We start from the raw sequence: 24,326 nt of genomic DNA, 5'->3' as shown, positions 1-24,326 counted from the left end.
AATTTCAGTGCAAAAAATAAAGCTATCAAGTATTTGTGTGCTACATGAAAAAACAGCCAGTATTTCTCGTGCAGGCAAAAAAAAGTCAATTTGTACCCCTTGCATTGTAACATGGTTTGTCCAGGTGTAAAGTTGCTCTTTTTTTTTTCTTTGATCCTAACTCAGATCCTTACGGGCTAGTGTAGCTAGTTTCACTAGGACTTGGACTGTTTATTATTCCACCATACTTTTCTCACGCCATTTTCGACATAAATAGTGGGAACGACAATCTGTTTTATTGCATTCAGCATCTAAAAGATGCATGAGGTGACTTTCATAGACTGAGCACCTGATAACATCAGTGTCCTGGTTTCCTGTGTCAGTAATATGAGAGCCTGACTATGAAGTAAAAATACATCAGAATTGTGCTAGAACATTAATAAAAAAAATCACTTATTCTTTAAAAAGGTGTGGCTTTTTGGAAAAATAATCCATGCCAGTAAATATAGCTTTCAACTTACAATGATCCACAATCATCCAGTATTAATCAATACAAAAAGGCTACAATAAGAAATGCCTTTTAGGTGTAGTAACTGCATATAAAGCCTACTCCAATAGAAGTTACACAAAATACTTCTAAAAATTAATACTGTCCCACATATTAATATAATAACATATTCTAAATTATTTCTAGTCAGTGTATGCTTCATTGGCTCTGTGAGATATTGATATACTATTAACATGCTTTCCATTAATCTTTGCAGATACATTGCAGCTTAGTGACAATGCCTTTTATCCAAGTTCTGCACCATATAACAGGATTACGTCTGCTATCTATCATGTTCATGCATTTTGAAGAAATTATAATGTGGGGAAATTTAAGATATGCAAAATAGACATGCAAGAAAGTCATATGTTTATTAGAAAAACAATATTAAAAAATTAGAATAGTAAAGAGCTTAAGGGCTCATCCACACAATTGGTTTCTTGAGCTGTGTTCCAAACGGAAAGCAATTTGAGAAAACCGCCAGAGAAATGCACTGAGAGATCCATTGACTTTTATGAAGCGCCTTGTCTGCTACCCACACAGACAACAGGGAGATATGCAGCTCAGAGGTTACTGTGAGAATTAATGCCAACATGCTCTTTCCAAATTCCAAGCCACGTATACCAGAAGCAAGGCCGCATACAGATCAATGGATCTCTATATTGCTCTATTGCTCCTACGGTTTTCTGGTTTTTGTGGATAAGTTCAACTAGATCTCTATTGATTACAAAGAAAGATCAAGATGGATATAGTATGATAACTTTTCTTGGATCAACACATTAAATCATAATTATAAAGTATCACACCTTGAAATGTTCTTTATATTAACTTAGAATGTATTATTTCTCTGTTACAAAGAGATGAATTGCTTATTTTGGATATTAGGACTGATCATGGGTGACTATATGGTTTTAGATCAGGACTTTTCCATTTTATTCAACATCATGCTACATCATGAAGATTTCATGTCCTGAGTATTTATAATACATTCCTTACTGGAAGGAAATAACAGTTTGGTCCAATTAATAGTATCATACTATACATACTTTCTTTGCAGATAAACTAAGAACTGTACAGAAACGTCAATGTCAATGTATACGTAGGCATGCATTACTTTTTGCATTGTATATCCCACATGTCATATTAGAAGGTATTGAGAGTTTACATGGATATACAGCAGAGTATGAGCTGTGGCAAGGTAGCTAAAATCATATAGAACCTAAAATAACAAGGGGTTAATATACAATTCATGATTATTAGCAAGATACCCAATAATCTCTGGAATAGTTGATCTTAAAAAAAAAATCCCAATTCCATGTTGACTGGAGATGTCACCAGCCAATCACATTGAAAAAGACAACCTGTTATTCTAGCATAAGATTTTGCACTGATCATTAGCAAAGCAATTTATGACTAGAGTCAGACAGGGTAATACACTGAAGGTATATTAAGTGTGTCATGCTTTAGATTAGTATAAGATCAATTGATAGGTTAATTGCACAGATGCTCTCTGTAGAGCCTTCAGCATGCATCAGGAGTTAGTAAAGATTAGTAAATTTCTATACAAGAATTTTAAGCATTGCCTTTACATTCTGAAGCGTTATGCGTGCATTTTGCATTAGTATTATTGTCACAAGAGTTGGTACTTTTTATTGGAATGCAATGTCTACTTTTACATGCATCAATATTAAATCTAAAAAGAACATGCAATATTTTCTATTGGGGAGAAAATAAACATTGTTCCACAAAGAATTAGAAAGCACAACTTATAGTTTAGTTTCTTATGTGCACTAAAGCAAAATACTTTTTCACAAGACAGTTAAACATCATGGCAACTTAGTCTAATCAATAAACATTTTTATGTAGTCAGAGGAAAGACTTGATATCTGGGAGTTCATTTTAGTTTTGGCTGCCCACAAATATTTGTGGTTTCATCAGAAGCCAGGTGAACAATTGTATGGATATGTTAAATAGATGACAACTGTATATTTAAAAATATTTTAACATTTCAATGCATACAAGAATGAGGTTGAATTCATTGTTTGCAAATCATTTTTAAGGGTAGTGGCAAACAAGGACTTTGTGCACCTATCTTTTTTTAGCCCTAGGAGAATATATCTCACATTTAAAATTTTCTTGCACAATATAGGAAGTGTAAGCAAAAAGTTCCTGTTATAGTAGTTCTGATACACTCTATTAACACTGCCCGTAGGGCTAAATATGCAGAAGAACAAATCACTCATTTACCACTACCCTGGGGTAGATAAGTGAGAGGCTATGTATGTATGAAGCCGAACAATGAAACAGTTCTACTAAAAATCACGGATTCTTCTCACTCAATAGTCAACATTTGGAGTAACTGTACAAAAATATTAGTCTTATAAATGAGCATTACTAACATGCTTAAGACAAGGAAAATATAAAAGTACTAGAAAAGGTATATAACCGTGTAATAGAGTATATTAGTTTAAACCAATATAATACATCAATATATGCGATGATCTAATAATATTATGTGATAAAGTCTAGTGAAGCTGTCTGGGATTGAAAAAATAAATTTTAGTACAGCTAGCTTGCAGGCCAAGAGTTAGAAAACCTTGGGTTCGAATAAGCTATAGATACATTTTCTGGGGTGCAATAAATACTCCAAACCAGGTTTCTAATTATAAAAAAAATAGATGTTTTTTTACATAGGTTTCTGTGTAACGTAATTGTAAAGGCAATGGGTCTTCTACTTTATGAGAGCCCAGTTCTTATAGTTATACAGACCACTAACTTTAAATACTTTAGCACTAGAGTGCACACTAAAACAGTAAAAAAATGGTTCTCTGTAAAAATAATAATACAAGACTACTAAACTGGTATAAGTGCATAGTTATTGTAATGTTCTATCCCATTATGTTCTACAAAGGTAGCAAAATATAACAATACAATCTTGCACCAAAATGTAACACAAGACAACGTAAGGTATTGCAGATGTCATTGCCCCATGGAAAATCCATACTTCATACACAGCCCCAAACTTATAGTAAACATATTAAATACTTGGTCTATCATTATGAGAAATGTGATAGCTTATCACAAGACAAGCTGAAACCATGTTAATTTGTCATTGTGAATAGCATTGGAATATTTAGTAACTATACATTAGTTTGTTTAATATTGTTAGTACAGTTAGCAGTAGACAATGTTAGTAATTCAGCATTGCAGACTCCAGATCTTTTCCTCTGAGTTGTCACACTCAGTTGAATCACACCACCAGACAATTGAGAAGACAGGACAGGCAGTTAATGTTAGTGGGTTTGCTGTTTACAAGTTAGTAGTAAGAAAAGAAAAGACAGGCAGAGTCAGTAACTTGAACAGTTTGCTGTGTCTCTGCATGGTTAGTAGAAAGTGAGGTTAGTATAGCATGCTTTAGGTCCTGGTTAGTTTTGTTAGTTATTTGTAAGTGATGTTAGTCAATTTTAATTGAAGCTGTAGACTCAGTGATTTGCATTTACTGTGTGTCTGCAGTTGTTAGTATGTTAATACACATGCAGTTGCTCACCAATAATACGACTGGGATGCACACAGACTGGTTAGAAAAGTAATTTGATTGACATTTACTTTTTACTGACATTATGTCAATCTCCTTGATGAACTTTGCCGCTTTCTTCAGTTACATATAATAGTAAATTGTAGCAGTCTTCAAATCATTTCAAAACTGCCCTGCTTTTCCCTAGATATCATAAATGCTTAACACACAAATAGAAATATGAGCACTTAAAATTTCATATTCGCACGTGTCAATAAAAAAAAATACCACTGTAGTATAAAAGAGCATTATCATATAAACCAAATAAATTATCTTCAGCTAATTCCAATTTTAATGGAGGATGGTGCATCTTAAATCAGCTTTGTCATTGTTAGTTTAAATGACACTGTACATGATAGCTGTATGTTATTGAGAGTTGATGCACAAATGTCTGATGCAGTGGCCTTAATCATACATATTTTCTGCATGAGGACAAAACAGTACTTAGATTAATTAAGGTAAAAAGAGTTTCAGACAAAGAGGAAGAAACATGCAAGTATTGTCAATCTATTTAAACACACATAGTACTTTTGCTCTTTACTTTTACTTTTAAGGTTCTGTGCCCTTCAGCATATATAGTGTAACAACCTGAATGAGTTAATCAAGGCACTGAACCATACAGTATATGAATTTGAAGCCCTATTATATCAACTGCTGCTATCTATGCTATATTCACTGCATTGCTTCTGATCATTGTACTGTATATGTATATGTATAAGTGCATCTGTATCATTGGCCTATAGTACATCAACCCTTAGAATATGATTCTTGTTTTTCAAAATTCAAAGCAAAATTACCTTGTTACAAAAGCCCTTTCAATTCTATATTGAGATAAATCCTGAAGTAATGAATAATGCTACAGAATAGATTATGAATAGAGCCTTAAGTGATAATTATTTCTAAACACGTACAATAATTCACAATGCTTATACTTTCAGAATAGATTATAGTGGGGAGGAATGTGTACATCTCCTAATGACATTCTTCATGTAGTGAAGGGTCTAAGTGCTGAAGAGCAACCCCCTCAGGAAATGATTTCTCTTATTACTGGTTTCCAATTGTCATTTCTAAAGCATGTAAATGCAGACAAGATAAAGAGTTGAAAGTGCACAATAATGTTGCCCTGACAAAACTGCATATGTATTCCCCGACCTATAATTGCCATATTCACATCATAAGCATTGAAAAATTTCCCGTATAACTTCTGGGTGCCAGGGGGTAATTATCAGCCACAGAAGGGGAGAGATGGGTATATAAGTTAAACCTATAATGAATATATTGTTTGTTACATTGCCTTTAAGGAACTATATTGCCAAATTGTTTCATGTAAACAGTATAATGGTATTTCAGAATTGCACAATGATTATTTATGGGATCATGTTAAGTTGAACGCAAACTGCGTTTCTGATGTATAATACGATCTTTTACATGTGAACATGCAGCACTATTTTCGGAACTAGTACTTTTGGCGCTTGCCTACAAGTGAAAAAGCGTATTATACGTCAGAAATGCAATTTGCATTCATCTTAACGAATCAATACAGCTGGGAGCAGATCAATTTAAAAAAAATGGACAAAAATGTGAAGATATCTTTTTTTCTATAACAAGGGACATGAATGTCATAGACATGCTACAGCCTGCTTTCTATTTACCTGTCTACAAATATTAGACAAGTTCTCTCTTCTCACATATATTGCCAATATTCCTGAGAGTCCATGAATGCAGTCTCTTGCTATTAAACACTTTTCAGACACAAGTGTTCAAACTATAATTTCACCAAAGACAAGTGGAATATAAACATAAGCAATGGATTGAACAGCTTGTCCAGTTAAGACTTAGACCGCCAAACAGGCCTTTTTAGCAAATTGATACGAGACCGAGAGTGCAGCAATGTTTTGCTTTAAGCACATAGGGAATACAAACAATAACACATCTAATGTATCCCATTTACAGTCCACTCTCCTTGCAACACTGTATAAAAAAGCTTGATACAAATGGGACATTAAAAGCGAGATTCTAATCAGCTTCAACCAGCAGCTGTAATTATGCTTTGCCTGAAACTTCCATTAGATGTTACTTGATATCTTTTTGAAAGTGCTTTAGCATTACATTTACAATGGCCATGGACCTTCATGTAATAATGACTATGGATAAAAAATCTTTATCAACCTCACAGCAAACTAAGTGTAGCTAACCACTTTATTGTATGTAGCAGATGAGTAATCTACTAATTCTAACATAATAAAAAATAAACAATCAAATAACAGCAGATGACATTGGAGAGGCAATTAGCTTAATTGTCTTTAAGCATCAGAGGAGTGTGAAAGCTTATTTCGGAATGGGATATGCATTCCGACTTCTAGTCGCTAATTATTTCCATAAAGAAAACTGCATTTTCCAGGATAATCTGCTCAAACAAAACATCTGCAGATCATTTGGAAACAAACAAAGGTTCTGAAAGGCACAAAGTACCTTGCAGAATAAAAGGAAAATATGCATGATGGAAAAATACCTCTCTTTTAAATTGTATTTCAAGGATAGAACTAAACACTAAAGCAATTTTTTGAAGCTTAAATGTTACATTGTATTGTTTTGTACCTTATTTAGAAGAGTCTATTAATAAAGGAATCTATTCAAATCATAAAAAATGGTGATATTCATATAATAATAGATCTAAGATACTCTGTCAAACCAGTTTAAAATACAGATATATAACAACTACACTTAGCATCTATATGCAATGCTCAAACCAACACCTCTATTCTTACAGTTTTTAAAATAAAGTTATATATTTGTTTTACTAACTCTATATGTGTTAAATTGCTAAACGCTATAGTACAACATGATTATATAAACAAATGCTTATTTTCAGCAATAGATCTGTAAAATTTTAGCAGCAGTGTGAACTGTGATTCTTCCTCAATGTGCTTGATTGTGGGTTTTTAACCTATATTCAGATGCAGTGACTTAATTCTGTATTCACTTTTTCTGAGCTGAAATTAGTATTTACATTTTTAAACACGTACAATAAACCATCTGTGAAAATAAAATACAACTCTGGAGATCACACTGCCGAGGTGGACTGTACGAGCAGAGTAATGGATCATAGCTTCTTCCCCTCATGTAGCAACGCATTGATTTCTGGAAACAGTACTCCACAGACAAAGCACTTATCTGAAAAGAATTGAAATAAATACACCAAAATAAATACATCATCAAATGCCATTCAGTTGTGCCTGCAATGATGTGTATCAGTAATTCAATTCTACTGCCTCCTAATTACATCTGGCCCCGACACTCTTCTTAAATTCATGCTGATTGGCAAAGTAGGTGGCAGATTATTGTCAAAAATTGTATACACTAGGGTCTTCAAGACTTAAAGGATGATATTGATTAGCGCTTGTTGACATTCAGACAGAAGGAAAAAAAAATAATTGGTTCAGCGGATTATCGTACCTTTGGTTCATTTCCTTGACACAAAAAAGGTGTGACTTATGACTGCGGGTTTAAATTTAGCCTTTCTTCATGATGAACTGACACATGCTAAATTATCATTAAAACATGCTATCTGGTGCAATTTAAAATCTGACAAGCAAATGATCGTTAACTGAGTAATAAAATGAATACACTTGGTTAAAGCAGCAGTACCATTTACCAGCATAAATTATAACTGCATATTTTGTCATAATTATGTGCCATAATTTAACTACCTTTCAGAATCAGCACTGTATCACCATGTTGGATTGTTAGTTACAATTTGACCATACACACAGTGATTTGTCATTTTAGACATTGCACACAAACTGCTGTGGACCTCATTTAGAGTCGGACGCAAAGTCTGTTTAAGAAGTGTAGGAGTGGGAGTGTGCCCAAGCTTGGTAGGGTATTACGAGTAGCAAGCAACCCCAGTTCCTTCCCACTCTTAATACCCTATCAAACTGTGAGCAGTTCCTGCAGCTAGCTAACGCCACCTAATTCCTGCCGCACAGCTTTAGCCCTGTTTTGACGTGTGTTGCGTCTGCGCCTCACTGCGACTAGGATATATTTACATGGTCACGCCTTCACAATTCCCTGTTCCTCCCATTCTCTCGTAGTGAGTCGCAAGCTGTCGCAAGTGATGCAGGCGGATTTGGTGCTTTCTGCACATGCGTGGTAGTGTTTTTTTGTTGGATGCGCCTAAAACAGACTTTGCGTCCGACTCTAAATAAGGTCCTGTGTGTGTGGGTACAAATTTATAAGCCGCTAAATTGGTCACAGATATGATAGGTCAGCACTCCAACTAAGCAACCCCATTTGCCCATGCATGGACAGCTTTAGTCTACTATTTTACCCTAATGCTACTTAATGTAACAAAATGTGAGTTCTATCAGATTGCCATGTTGCACATTTTCACTAATTCAGTAATGCGTAGAAGATAAATTATTACTGTAGATATACCAGGGCAAAAGCTTCATAAACCTTTCCATATATGTCGGCATCTATGAATTATTTAACAAGGTTTTTCATAATCAGTTTCCATCATCATCTCTTGTATACAAAGAGGTGGATATAAAACACAAGAGCTGGATCGAAATGAATAAGACATCATTTTAAGAAAAAATTGTTATTTTGCTAGTGCAGCACAAAACAACAACTTTCTTATGCAGTTGGGCAGGGGGTTGTTGTAGGTGTAGTAGGTATTGTAGTTGATGTGGGTGGTAAGAAAAATAAAATGACCTCTATATAAGTGCTTTTTGGTAATATGACATATAACTGGAAATGTTTCCCACATACATTAGGGGGAATTCAATTTCTCCCAGACTAGCGCAGCGCTAAGTGTATTACAGTTAATACTGTAATTTTAATACAGATTTCTGCTCACGGCTCAGGGAACCGTGAACAAAAAGCCACCGTTGAAATTACCGTATTAACAGTAATTATGCGCACTATTACCATAATATCGGTAATAGTGCATAGGCCGTGTTACGTTTTACAGTAACGCGCCCAATTCCCCTTATTGTGTCTTGTAAATATCATGTAATAAAGATTGACTATATTATCAATATTAGAGCATTATTAGGTTACATCTTACAGTACTTGCTGCAATTAATTCCAATCGATGACCTTTTGAAATCAACCAGCTGAAAAGATGAAACCACAGCTTGTTTCTTAAAGAGAATTTAAAAAGTTTAAGGCCTTAACCACTTCCCCGCTGAGGCTTTATCTCACCCTTATTTTGGCATTTTTTGGGCTGGTCACATTTCGACATCAATATGAGTAAATGTAAATGCAGTATCCACACAAATTATTCCTTTTTTTTCCAGAAAAGTTTAAATTTCCAGAAAATACCATTAGTTTGCTTATACCTCTTGAAAAAAAATCTACCCAAAATGGCCAGAAAAGTGTTTATTTTTATATTGAAATGGAACTAAAAGCAAGTGTGTTTTTCTAAACAAGTCCAAGAAATACTTTGTGGCTTTTGCTTTGGGTTCAATTCACTTTTCCTAAACAGCAAAAACCAGGATTCTACACATATGTTTTGGTAATACAATCTGTACTTGAAAATGATAATGCTTTATTTTTGCTACTTTGCACTGTCTTGAATGAAATGCATAAAATGTGTAGAAGTAATATAGGTAACCAATTTTTAAAAGTAGACAAACTACCACATCAAATGAGAGTACACTTGAGTTTACTGAAGCTAGGATGGGGAAAAGCTGGGCATTAGAACCTACCCCATTTACGGACTTTGTAATTATTTCTTTAGTGTAGAGTGGTATATGGTGATCACATCATTTGAAAGACAGTCCCCATAGTGTCTTGGAACCAGGATGGGAGAGATTTGGGCTATAGATATGGCCTGTCAGATGCAACAAACCTGATATATCACATCTTCTAAACAACACAGTGTTAGCGGAGGAAGAAATGGCCCACTGTACAGGGCATATTATTAATCAGTTGCCTAAGGGTGCCATTTGTAAGAGCAAAACCTGCACAGTATGCAGATATATGTTGAAATGTCCAGCACATAAATACAGTAGATAGGGTCAAAACAACTTTACGGTATGCAGGGGAGGGCTGGCATATTTTAGCCTGGGGGGCAAGACTCGACACACCGGCCTATTTTTAAGGAAAAAAAATGCAGGTGGCCCAGTGACCCAGCCAAAGGTGGCCCACTACGGGACCGGCCTGGGTGGCAGATGCTCCCCTGCCACCCAGCCTAGCCTGCCCCTGACTGTATGCTTAATTTTCCACCATAAAACAGCAGATACATTGATTTAAAAATGCAGATCATCTTATCAAAAGGAGATCTGAATTAAAAAAATATGGTGCTAACTTTTATATATAAATATTACACTCATTATTGTTTAATATGTATTGCTTACCTTGCAATAAGAGATGCATTCTATGAGGATACCAATTCTCCATGGAGTTCATTCATGTGTAACAGCAGAAAAAGGAATCACCCCAGGTCACCATTCACTGGAAACTGGAAGAGAAAGAGAAAAAACAACGGACGCAGCAGAGAGAAAAGGCGTGCAGCAAATTCAAGTAAGGGAAGAGCTTTTAGTAGAAGTGCCCATATAGATCATTACTGTATGCAGAGGAGCCGCTAATCTCTTTCCTTCAGATATTGTAATTGTGGTTCACTTTAATGAAGAAACATGTATATAAATGTGAAAAAAATAGCTGTTTGCCTTAGATTTCGGCACTGTTTTTTATTGGTTCTCAAACCAAAGAAGTCTTTCAAATCCAGTTCCAAGACATTATGTAGTTAAAGTTGTTTGTTCAGAGATATATTTAAGATAATTATCAAAGAAAAAAATGTTTCATCTAGGCATATTATATATCGATGGTCATTTCAATCATCTATAAGTCTTTGACTGAGAAATTATAACATTTTACTTTATAATAAAAAACAAAACCCAGTCTCCAATAAAGACCACTGACCTTATGAAAATATATCTGTATGTCCTAAAAGCCGACAGTTTGTATATACACTGGCAATCTGGAACGACGAGTGTAGGCTGGGTTCCTATATACTGCTCCCTGTGGAATTGATTAAACTATTGACAATGAATGTATTATCTACTGTACATAGACAACAGGCATGTTGCTATATACTGCATGTCATAAATATGGAAACTTAAAATGTAAGCTTCATACCTGATGAATTATTGAAATTTAATGGAATGCAAAAGGTCATCACCCACTCTGTATCTTAGCCATTTTGGATACCATATAGGTCCTGGATACCGTCCACATAGATCCTATTGTATAGTAGTAAAAGAAAGGAAGAAAAACAATGGTTGCTGTCCCTGGCTTCTCATCTAACATAAAATATCAGTATTCTTTAAGCATATGGTGCACAATACTCATCTTCAGAGGAATGGATTCTAAATACTATAAAATAATTAATGTATTTAAGATACGCAAATATATACATATGTCTAGAAATGTAGAAATCTACCAAACACGGTATGTTAGCTACCAAGTCTGTCTAAATAGTCATGCTATATTTCATGTAGGTGAAAGTACCACTCTTTAAACAGAGCAGAGGGATCTATGGCGAATGTACAGGTAGTGAACAAAAAATGGAAACACTAATCAGTGGCGGATCCAGGGGGGGGGGGGGGGGGGGGGGGCGATCGGAGCTTGCTGCTGACGGCTGCACACTATGTGCAGGTCCGTTCTGCAGTGACAGTATGCTGCCCGGCTGCTCTGATTGTGTTTTAAACACAATCAGAGCATTCGGGCAGCACACTTTCACTGCAGAACGGACCTGCACATAGTGTGCAGCCGCCGGCCGCATCACAAGGCAGAAAGGGGGCGGGGCCTAAATCGCCCCCCCCCTAAATCGCCCCCGGTACACCAATTATCTAGATCCGCCCCGACACTAATATAAAGTCACAGAATAGGGCATTTGGCCAACATGTCCGCTCAGTAAGGCATGATCAGTACAGCTTGTACACACCATAGCATACAAAGTATGCTGTGGATCAGGAATTGATCAGAAGAGATGCAGGACCATTCTTCCACAAGACAGTCAGATGTCTGAATGATGGTGGTGGAGTATGCTGTCTCAGGTATCATTCCAGAATATCCCATAAATGCCTGTTTTCAGATCTGGTGAGTGAGAAGGTCATGATATATAGATCAAATCAGTATTGTGCTCATTAAACCATTTGGCAACCTCAATTGTTCTGTGGCTGGGGTCACTGTCCTTCTAGAAGGCAATACTCACATCGGGAAAACAATAATGCAGCATGGGGTAAATATCATAACTCAATACCATCAAGTAGCAATTGGCATTAATCTTTCTTTCTAAAAGAAATATGCCCAAACCATGCCAGGAAAATGCGCCACACAACATCAAGGAAACACCATAACCCTTCACTGTTGGAAAGAAGCACTTATGGCTATAGAGTTCGTTAGGTTAGCACCACATGTGCAATCATCTGAGGGGAAGAACATGGTAAAGGATGATTCATGTGAACATATCACCTTTCTTCACTGCGTGGTAGGCTACTGTTTGTGCTCTTTGGACTACTGAAAAGGGCACTGCCAGTTGTGATGCACAGTTACTGAACTGCAGCCCAATTATGATATTCTGCTCTATGGAGTTTTTTTATATAACTGGATGATCGAGATGCAGGTGGAAGTGTGCAGGTGCAGACACTTGCCTCTTTTCCCTTAAACTTCAAATTAATGCACTTATTTCATGATCCTCTCTTTGCTGATAATGCTTTTCCCTTGGAGTTTCATGCTGACATCACCATAGATAATGTTGCTTGTGCAAAAATTAACAGTAAAATTTTAACTATTTTGGTCATTAAATCTCCTTCGAAGTCACTGCAGCCATGCTAGCCTTAATTATAGGTAATCCAGCATTTTCAAACATAACCCTGATAATACTGCAACTTTATTTGACTAATTCACGTACTCGCTGAATATGAGTGCAAGTCCTTGCTTCCAATATGATTGGTGTCCCTCATTTACCCAGGTGTTTCCATTTCCATTTTTGTCCACTACCTGTATACTCCATGTATACGAGCCTCTTACAAATAGATGACGATGAACAAATATGATAAACATGAATGGTAAAAAGTGCACACATACGCATTCTTTTCCAACATGTTATCATGGACCACAATGCTTTCATAATTCAATTAATGATGAATATTACTTCTAGACTGGTCTTCTACACTACTAGTTTAACTAAAACTGCTGCTCTGTCATTACTCTAGTTTCCTGTTTCCTACAGGATTAAAATTAGAAATCCTCATTTAAGTCTACAAAGCCTTCCATGCAAATACACCTTTCTAAATCTCTTCTTTAGTCCCTTTATACCTACATAATTGCACTTTATGATCTGTCAATGATGTATGAGTATCATCCTCCCCTAATAACACTTTTCATTTCAACTTTTGAGATTTCTCTAGTTCTGTAATCATAATCTGGAATTACCCCACCCTGTAAACCAAACCCTTATCCTTAAATCACTTAAGCATTATCTTGAAACACTCCTCTTCAAACTAGGTTATCAAATTCTTTAATTTAAGAATAACAGGCTTGAAGACTAAACAAACATAGGGGAAATTCATTAAACATCTAAAATAAGAAGGCCAGATGAAAAATACACTTTTCAGGCTAAATTACAGGGTGCAGAAACTAATAATAATTGCTCTCTAGCGAGTAAGGCTAGGAACACACTGGAGGTTTTTAAGCCAATTATCGGGCCAATCACCTGATAAATGACCGTTTGGCCACATAACGCGTTAGTGTGTATACTTACACGATGAACAACAGTCGTTCCAAAGTCCCGATTGTCATTCCATTTGGTTGGTCGTACTATTTAATAATCTTGTTCCAATCACCTTCCTATGCAGTGTGTATGCATTCACAATCACTAGCTCCATAGAGTTTACAAAGTCATGGTCTTTTCAGCCAATGCCGGCAATGAACATGTCCTGGTGACTAAATGTCGAGAGTGCTGCAGATGGAGAAATTCATTTGCTCGCTCTGAGACTGAATACTTTGTTTCAGAGTCACAGAAGCTAACGAAATTTGTGATGACATGTGGTATACCAGGGCGCTTGGCACACCTTGCTATAACAAGGCGGTTAATCAGTGTGACAGGAATGAATGAATGAGTGACTATTGTGCTGTCATTCTCTAAATGACCATAGGACCAGATGAAGAGCACAGATCTGAAGGTAAATCGTGTATAGTGTGTACGCATGAATCATTAGACCGGTCAGACCTTCAGTCGTAGGTACCATAGTTGTAGATAACAGATTGGTCGGAAAATTCTCCAGTGTGTTAATGTGTTAATTTTTTTTTTTTTATCGTTTTGGAGTATCTTCTTCTCCAGTAATACTGCTGTTGGCTGAGCTATAATGCTTATGAAAGGATAACATATTGTGAATGTGTATATACATATACATATATATATGTAAGTAAATATATATATACATATATATATGTACGTACGCATATATGTATATTATATTATATATATATATATATATATATATATATATGGTCATGTTGATTACCATATGGATAGCCATAATGATTAATGTAAACGTAAGGACTATTCATAGATATTAAAGGAAAAGTACTTCATGAAACATCATGGCTAAGGTATTATTTAAATCAAAAAGTTCTGAAAAATCTATGATATGGGGATGGCCATCAGCATGAAATGGTTTACAATACACATATTAAGTTAGATAACAGTGTTTTTTATTGTTTTTTCAGTTGATTCAACATCATCAAAATGGTTATTAATAATTCCTGATAGACTTGAAGTATTACAGGATTACATACAGCTAAACAAGATTTATTATGGTTTTTCTAGGAATATGATACATTTATACCTCACTACCAGCATTTCCTGTTCTCATGTTTGCAATGCTTCAAAATACATTTTTTATGTTTCTTTTATATAGCATTTACTAACTCTGCTCCACCTGTATGTGGTAATATTGCTTAAGGGCTTTGAAAATCTACAAAAAAATCTGAAATATTCAAAACAATGTTTTATTTAAATTTGTTTCTTCTTACCATGTTGCCTGAGGCCTCTACACCTTTTATTTTCTTCATTTGTAATGTAGCTCCTGTTAAAGAGAGAGACCAGATAATGTTTATTCTGGCAGTAATAATATACTCATACATGTGGGTAAAAAATTCTGGAGGTGAACAAAGCATTCGAAGCACGTATAATGTAGTAAAGCTTAAGTGACGGCAACAAAGCTTAGGAAATTCAATAGTAAACTTCCTTTTTAACTTTACTATAAGGATGAAATGTGACCTTATTTACCTGATGCAGGTCAATTTTTGTACACTAGTAACCTCCGAAAATAAAATGTAACCTGAAAAGAGCGATTCATTTTACTTTATGTTTCTAGCATTTTTTCAGTATAATACGGAAACAAAATTTTATAGTAGTTTTAAACTTGTTAACATGAGTAGGGCTGACATACTGCTTGCTCAGGAGTGGTAAAATAGGTTAGAATCTAATGGAAATGCACTCTAAAGGCATTCCAAATGGGCCCATTATATATGAACTAATATATCACATACTGTGAAATAATATAAGGATCACCTTGGCTTTCCTTGACCATATAATAGAGCTTTTATACTAGTTACTGTAATCCAATATCATTATATTATTATTTTGTTACTGATAATACTTAGGAGTATATTTACTAAACTGCGGGTTTGAAAAAGTGGAGTTGTTGCCTATAGCAACCAATCAGATTCTTGCTGTCATTTTGTAGAATGTACTAAATAAAAGATAACTAGAATCTGATTGGTTACTATAGGCAACATCTCCACTTTTTCAAACCCGCAGTTTAGTAAATATACCCCTTAATCTCAGACTGAGATAATTAACATTAAGGAAGAGAGAGACGAAGCAGAGATCTATGGATTCCACAGTGAGAGATATTGTTATCTTTGTAACACTTTAACATTACTAGTCACCAAAGATAAGGATATTTTTCACAGTTGTTTATACAAGTGGTCACATCACTCATGCACAGAATAGTGGAAAATCACATTTGAACAAAACATCTCTCAAATAGTACATTTATGTCATTTACATTATTTTGACATGCAAAACATAACATTTCCAGAGTAAAATAGGTCAGGAAGTAAGAAATAACTAAGCTTTCCCACTAGCAGGTGAATTAGGGGACCCCGCACCTAATTTCATATGGAGGTGTGATTGACACCAAGGCAATAGCAACCAATCAGATTCTAGTTATTATCTATTTAGTACATTTTATTATTATTATTACCATTTATTTATATAGTGCCACTAATTCCGCAGCGCTGTATAGAGAACTCACTCACATCAGTCCCTGCCCCATTGGGGCTCACAGTCTAAATTCCCTAACACACACACACAGACAGACAGACAGACAGACAGACAGACAGACACAGACAGACAGACAGACACACAGACTAGGGTCAACTTGTTAACTTGTTAGAAGCCAATTAACCTACCAATACATTCTACAAAATGACAGCTAGAATCTGATTGGTTGCTATAGGCAACATCTCCACTTTTTCAAACCCACAGTTTAGTAAACCTAGCCCCAAGTTTCCATCATCAGCTTCATAGAAGCCTCACACCACTACTCTGGTAATCATTGTCATAATCAGAAAGATGGCTACAAAACTAACACAATGTTTATGCAACCATATTTTCTTTCATTTTTAAATTAAAAATAAGAGCATCACAGTACCAAAGAGTAACTTGTCATGTCATGTGACTACACAAGAATAGCTTTTTTTTTTTGCTGAGGTTGACGGTAGGATCAGGTTCAAGTCAACATATTCTCATACATTGCAGTCTGTTGGTCTTTTTATTAATGGCCGCAATTCCGCTCCCACCTCACACCCTGTTAATTATCATTCCTTTTCGCAAGGGATGAAACACCACAGCCATTTAGTATAAAATCATCCTGGGATAGTGCTTCTGATAAGATGCTTTCCCGGGCAATCACTTTACTATACTAACAACTCCGGAATCTGACCCAGAGTCTTTAATGATCTTACACGACCCTAGGTCGCATGCGCAGACCCATTTTTACTATTTAATTGAGGGGAGAACATGAAACCTGCCAGAGAGGAAACCGAAGATCTGGTATCCGAAGATCCGTCTCCAGTGATGCTCTCACCATAGGGCAAAACGGCAAATGCAACTTTCAGATGGAGTGAGCCATCGAGATCAGCTTTTCAGAGCTTGTTAAACTCTCCCAGACTGCAGTCCCCATTGAGAATTATGGTGACTGTATGACTGTAGTCTATGGTGATATTTAGCCTAATGCAGGAGATATCTATTATATCTCATGCGTAAACTTGTTAAATAAAAATGATACTTAAAAATGTATTAACCATGCAGAAAAAGCAGTTTCCGCATGGATTAAGGCTTAAAAAAGAATCTCCTTAAAAGAGCTACAGTTGGGGAAGATCTGACAATCTGAAAAGCTTTCCCTGATATTAGTGGTATTGCACAGGATTTTCCCCTTACAAAACACCCTGATTTTACATCTACCTGGTGGTAGTAGTACTTCTAATGAGACATTCTCTCCTCAATTAAAGGCACACTAACCCAAGTAAAGAAATACATTTCTATATATAAAGGTGTACAAAAAGACCTATATTACATTCTGTGACATTGCCATGCTCGTACCAGTGGTTAAATAGCTAATTTGAAGGACCACCCTTGTTTGTGTTGTGTGTGTGTTTTAAAAAATTACAACCCCCTGTTCTGTCTATGCCACTCCGCTTCCCAATTGTAGGTAGAAGCCTTTTACTTTTCATTAAACATTTGTTTAGAGGAATAAAGGGGGGGGGGGGAAGAGGAGAGCGGGACACATTAAATGGGGTTTCCACTTTCGTACAAGCCCCCTTCATTTTTATTAGACCCATACGGACTGCAGATAAAGATGGCTGCAGTTTAGATCAGCTCTGTGCCCTGCCTCCTACATTTTCATCTTGTACTAAATGTAACATCAGTTAAAGTTTGTGAAGGCAATGGGAAATGACAAGTGGTGGTGAGGAGTAACATTACATCAAGAATTTGGTTGTTTATTAGATCACTGATTACCATCTCAGTTCAGTTGCTGGACCCAGTGACTTCAGCAGCCATTGATGTAAAACACAAGGCAAAGAGTGCCTGTGTGCAGCACAAAAACAAAGCCTTCTCCACAACCAAAAGAGGATGGAGGTTCAGTTATTATAATTAGGACAGTTATGCTTGACAGCAGCTGTCTATTTTAAGGTTTCTACAGTGATACATTCTGTTTCATGTCTGTACCTTCCACTATCTCTCCACCACTTGTAGCTGCAAAGAAATGCCATCATCACTTATTATTAGCAGCCGATAATGCTGCTGCCATGTAATAACAACACACACTTTCCCGACAAGCTCCTACAATTGTTATCCCACTTCCATCTGTATCTGGTGTTGCCCAAACCTCTTAGATTGTAAGCTCACTTGGGCAAGGCTAGCTTAACCTTCATGTAATTGAATGGAATTTGTTTATGTCATGATCCCCTCAATGTACAGCGCTGCTTAGGATGTTAGAACTTTATAAATAAAAGCTAATTATAATGACAATAATACACATTACCTTAAGCTGGTAGTACATTTATGCTGTGAATTTTCTATGTACGAATATCATGTAATTGAATGTTATTAGAGAATTGGACAGATTCAGTCCCACTGGAGTTTGTGATAACAGCGGCTCCCGCCTTCAGGTAGACCTCTGTTTACAAGCTGCTTATAAACAGAATGGGCTGCTGCTCAAATGTGAACAATCTCCTTAAGGAAATGCAGACCTGATGTTTCCACATTCCATCATGAGTTGTTAAATAGTTTAAATAAGGTTGACCAAGTACTACATTGGCCATAAAGGGGATGGGCTTGAAAATAGTTTTCTTATCCCTGCAATACTACAAACATTGAAATCAGCAGTAGCAAAAACTGTGTAAGCATCAGATGAATATATGCATTCTCTCTTCCATTTTTGTCCTTGGAGATGACCTGGTTAGACTGTAAGTATGTTTCAGAGATCGGCAACAGACTCATATAAAATGTATTGGACATTTGACACTAGTGCATACTGACAAGGGGAAATGCCACATTTTGAAAGGTCATTTAGAAACCTTTACTTTGTTCTACATCAGTATTATAATGACTTTCTGTGACCCTGCTACCTATGACACCTTTTATTTGCGTTCTATCTCTGACTCACCATCATATTATCCACTGGAGATTTTCAGAACTCCTCTACGAAGAAGTTATTTACTTATTTATTGGAACAGATGCAGAGCTTTGGAATATGGGAATCACTACTTAATTTATAGCATCTAATATAAAACAACATTATATTACAAAAGCTATCGCTTAAAAGGCAATTATTCATGTTTTGTTTTATTCCTTTTTTCACAACCTGCAGAAATTTACCCTGCTACTCATTTATTGCTTGGCAAAGATCATTTGTAGGTGGATTAACCTATTGTATAATTTTGCAGTCTCTATCCACTTTGCAGTCTCCACTGCACTCCAGGATGTATATAAGAAGATATTGGTTATTTAGTTAATTTAATAAGTAAGCATTTAGCAATATCGTTTCCATGTATCAGTGATGAATTATTATCTTATCATTGGCAGTTACTTATCTTTGTGGTTTATGATTTGAATGTTGCAAAGTGCAGAGGTCACTAAATAGCCTTGGGCAAATTTATTAGGCATAGTTTTCTGCATGATTATGGCAACTTTAAGTATGAGAGTAATTTAATTAAACAATAACGACAGAGAAATCATAGCTTTCTCCAGCGTTCACTAACTTAGTGCTTAGTACTGCTGTCCCCAAAGATCTCTATGGGACCTGCTATTTACAAGCTGCGAAAAGCATAGCTCTTCGCAAAATGCTAGTTAAATCTTCAGATGGAGTTAAACATAACTTGTTCTGTGGCTGCCGGAGACTGCAATTTCTCCATAGTTGGAATCAGCGCATGCGCAGTATATATAAACTGGCGAAACATGGCGTGATGTCTTTCGCCACTGCGATTAAAGACATAACTGGTGGGGGGTAAGTACTTTTCTGAGAGAGCCATTTTCGGAAGTTTTGTCCCAGCAGGATAATAATAAATAGCTCTGATAAATCGGAGCAAAAAGCTACCAGTAGGATTGAAAATTAATGGGGGAAACCACAATAATTGGTAAATAGGCCCCCAAAGCTTTTAGAAATGTACATAATTGATACGCATAACAGCCCACTATACCATCCACCAATCTTTTACCAGATAGACTTCTGCTTAGTTACTAGTTGCATGGACCATGAGAGATTGGGGAACAATAAATGGGGTTAGGTTGGCTGATTAGTAAGCTTTTGTAAGAGCTGCTCAAATAGTTCTTGCAATGGCAGTTAGCTACTTGCCCACATATAGATCTTATGCACTGTTCGCTTTTTGAGACTTATCCCATATTTTTGTTCTGATTAGTGACTATAATATCTCTAATTTGCATGGACCAATTTTTGAAGCGTGACTTTAGAAAATTACCCAAGATGCAGAACCAATTAAATGAACCTAAAAAATATACAGTATTTCTGTTGTACTGTAAAACTACATAAAGCAGAAGTAAATTACTACATAGAGCAGTAATGCCCAAATTCAGTCCTCAACAGCTACCAACAGTTCATGTTTTCTGGATTTCCTTAATCATACACAGGTGAGTTAATCTATTTTCTTGAGTCAGTAAATATCCCACCTGTTTCTACAGACAGAAATCCTGAAACCATGACCTATTGCTAGCTCCTGAGGACTGGGTTTGAGCACATATAACATAAAGCCTCAAAGGCAGGTACTTAGTAGACTGCATGTCTGATTATTGCAAGTCTTTGTGCAGTTTGTACAGAGAGCCAGGCTATGTGCAACACATTTTTACACTTGAATCATTCCAGAGACTAGAAAACATCTCAGATTGTGAAAAGCCTTTAATTCAGTTTATTTACTTCCACTGTTCTGTTGCCTCTGGTGACATGCCACAAATTAAAGGTTATTTAGATCCCCCAAATAAAAGCATACATGCTGTTACCAAACACATACCCTATAGGTGCACTTCATTTACTTTCCAGGGCATGAAACATTGTGCTACCGTATCCATCCCAAGCCAACGCTCAGATACAAGTGAGATTTGACATATCTTACAGCTACAAAGACCAAACATCATTATAATATTGTAAAAATGCATACAACATTCAATTTAGAAGTCAGTGTAAATATTCATCCATAAATATCTATTTATGGATGATGCAGATGGGAAACAGCATGCAAGGCTACAGGCTTAGCGGGATTAAGTCCCTCCACAAAAAGGGCAGTTTGCAAGTATATCACTATCCTACAGAAACTTCACTGTGGGAGCAACAGTTGGTGATGAGTGAAGATTACTAACTGATGTATAAATGCATCTGCTTTTATTGCAAATGCTTTACAGCTTATACAACAATCTTAATTGAAATATGCAGAAACATGGCTGATGCTAATGTCTATATGCTCAATATTCAGAGCAAGACTAATACCAATCTATAGACTTAAAAGACATATCCATAACATGTGGCAATGTTGTCTTTATTTTAGCTTTTATTGTTTTTTTTTCTCCTTGCTTCTGGAAACCAAGGGGTAGATTTATCAAACTTTTTTTTAAAAAAAAAGTGGAGGTGTTGCCCTTAGCAACCAGTTAGATTCTGGCTATCATTTTCTAGATAAATGATGGCTAATGTATGATTAATATGGGTAACACCTCCACTTTTCATTTTTGGAAGGTTTGATAAAGCTACCCCCAAAAAGGTCATTTTCAACATCCATATTCTACCAAGACGTTATTGTCATGTTTGCAACAAGCTTCATGAGTTACTTACACATGTTTATTTTAGAAACACATCAGATATAACTCATTAGACCCATTTAACATCACTGCCATGGGTTTATTTTGCTCAGCAGATTTGACAGAAGCCTCTGGAAATCAAACTAACAAGGAGATTTTGCTGGCACATAACTGACTAGCTTGTGACTTAATCAAGGGATTCTAGAAAAAATTCCTTTGCTATTGTGTTATCCTAAAATACAATATACACATTTTCTAGTAAATAGATGTGATAGAGCCAAATAAAAACATTGAGTGTAAAGCTTAAGCATTAAATTTCTTTAGGAAGTTCCATTTTGCAAAACCAGTTGAGCTATTCAGCATTCAGATCCTGAAAAGCTTGGTAATGATACCGTGGAATTATGTAAAACGAGGTGGCTTTGAAAATCAGCTTTATTTGCATACTTCATTTGTATGCATTTTTGTAAAGAGATTTGAGCTCATTTTCCCTGGTCTTCTAACACACAAGAATCAGATTAAACGTGTTCTCTTTTAATACTGAGTGAACAATGATTACAGATTTCATAACTTGGAAACAGAAGACTGAAACACCAATATTACATGACATTCAAAGCAGCAAAATCATATTTTTGTGGGTACAAAATGCTCTCAAAGTTATAAGATCATATTCTATCCAATCCTCTTAATCCAACTTTATCAGGAGATTGAGGGCCTCATTTAGAGTCGGACGCAATGTGCGTCTAAGACATGGAGGAATGGGAGTGTGCCGCAGCTTGGTAAGGTATTACGAGTGGCAAGCAACCCCAGTTGCATCCCACTCGTAATACCCTACTGAGCTGTGAGCAGTTCGTGCAGCTAGCTAACTACTTGCGCCACCTAATTCCTGCCGCACAGTTTTAGCCCTGTTTTGACATGTGTTGCGTCTGCGTACAGGGTTTACCTACGGGGTCACACCCCCTGTGTCTATATTATACAAGTTCACGCCTTCACAATTACGCGTTCCGCCCTTTCCCTCGTAGTAAGCCGCAAGCTGTCGCAAGTGTAAATTGCGTCCAAGATGCAGGCAGATATGGTGCTTGCTGCACATGCGTGATAGTGGTTTTGTGGTCAATGCACCTAAAACGGACTTTGCTTCCGACTCTAAATGAGGCCCTGAATGAGCTGTGTTCACAGGTCTTCCCAACTCTGGAGAATAGTGTTTTTAATGGAAGCTGGGCCAACACTGTAGCAATACCAGAGCTTTGTAAATTTACATTGCTGGATCCCAATTCTGTGAGTGACATTTTAGCCAGATGAAAGCCATCACCTGAAAACTGTCCATTAATGCTGCCTTTACTAAAACGTGCCCCCTGAGGCAAGATTGTCACCTTGTTTATTAATATGCCGGGACATTTACTTATTATTACTTTTCTGTATGGGCTTTAATTGGAAGAAAAGATTAAATATTTTGTCTAGAACACTAAATCAAAATTATATATTTATATAATTCTAATAAATAATCAAAGAGCCCAATTATAGTTAATTTTATAGAACAAAACAAACACATTATGATAGATGTCCAGTAATTATTAGTTACACATCAGCAGACAGTATTCTCCTTCTCATCAACTTAAATATGTTAAATATATGTTCAATTCTGCATCAGACCCTATGTTTAAAACACCTCTTATACATGAGTTCTTAGTGGCACAGAGGTTAGCATTGCTGGGACCACTATCACATACTTGCCTACTTTATAAATCTTTACTCCGGGAGATCGGAGTACAGATCATGTGACAGTGGGTAGGAGGGGGTGTGATGACGTCATTATGTCACTATAGCCACACCCCTATATTAAAATACAGAAGTTCAAGGTATTGAATAGCGGGGAGGGGGCTTAATGACGGGATCAAAGCTGTGAATTTCGTCATTTTGCAGGGTCCGGGAGGTTTGCCTACTCTTCCGGGGGAGTAGGCAAGTATGCACTTTCATTGTGTAGTTTGAATATTGTCCCATGTTTGTGCATGTTTCATCTGATATACCAGTTTCCTTCTACAGTCCAAAAGCATACTGATAGGTTAATGTTTGTATGGTAGAGATTTTGAGTGTAATTTATAGAAATAACTTGTAACTTGTAAACTGATATAGGAACTAATGTGAACGATGAACAACATTTTCTCTAAAGCACTGCATAATATGTTGGTACTATGTAAACAAAGCTTTATAAAAGATATATTTATCTATAGATATTTATACCATGGCTATTGTATTTTTTATAGCATTAAGGTGCCAATTTGCTAAAGGGAAAAAATGTATTAATGGCATAGTTGCCTACTCTTCCAGAATGTCTAGGAGAC

At 36.2% G+C, this 24,326-nt stretch overlaps 1 long non-coding RNA gene across 4 annotated transcripts in view; it reads right to left on the bottom strand.

The window, feature by feature from the left end:
• The window catches only part of LOC142159794 (uncharacterized), a 45,545-nt gene that overhangs the window by 6,491 nt on the left and 14,728 nt on the right, over nucleotides 1-24,326 (bottom strand). Inside the window, exons 3-7 of one of the 4 annotated variants that reach the window (XR_012692999.1) lie at nucleotides 15,150-15,202; nucleotides 13,876-14,073; nucleotides 11,247-11,350; nucleotides 10,466-11,129; nucleotides 7,127-7,274 (exon numbers count right to left, since the gene is read on the bottom strand). This is a non-coding gene — a long non-coding RNA (uncharacterized LOC142159794). Of the gene's footprint in view, nucleotides 1-3,385; nucleotides 7,275-10,465; nucleotides 11,130-11,246; nucleotides 11,351-13,875; nucleotides 14,074-15,149; nucleotides 15,203-24,326 lie in introns of those variants that run through there. The other 3 variants (XR_012693000.1, XR_012692998.1, XR_012693001.1) reach the window with 3 other exon arrangements.

Source organism: Mixophyes fleayi, chromosome 1 (assembly GCF_038048845.1).
Source record: "Mixophyes fleayi isolate aMixFle1 chromosome 1, aMixFle1.hap1, whole genome shotgun sequence".
NCBI lineage: Eukaryota > Metazoa > Chordata > Amphibia > Anura > Limnodynastidae > Mixophyes > Mixophyes fleayi.
Note: the sequence above shows the minus strand (reverse complement) of the source record. Positions and strands in the feature narration are given on the sequence as shown.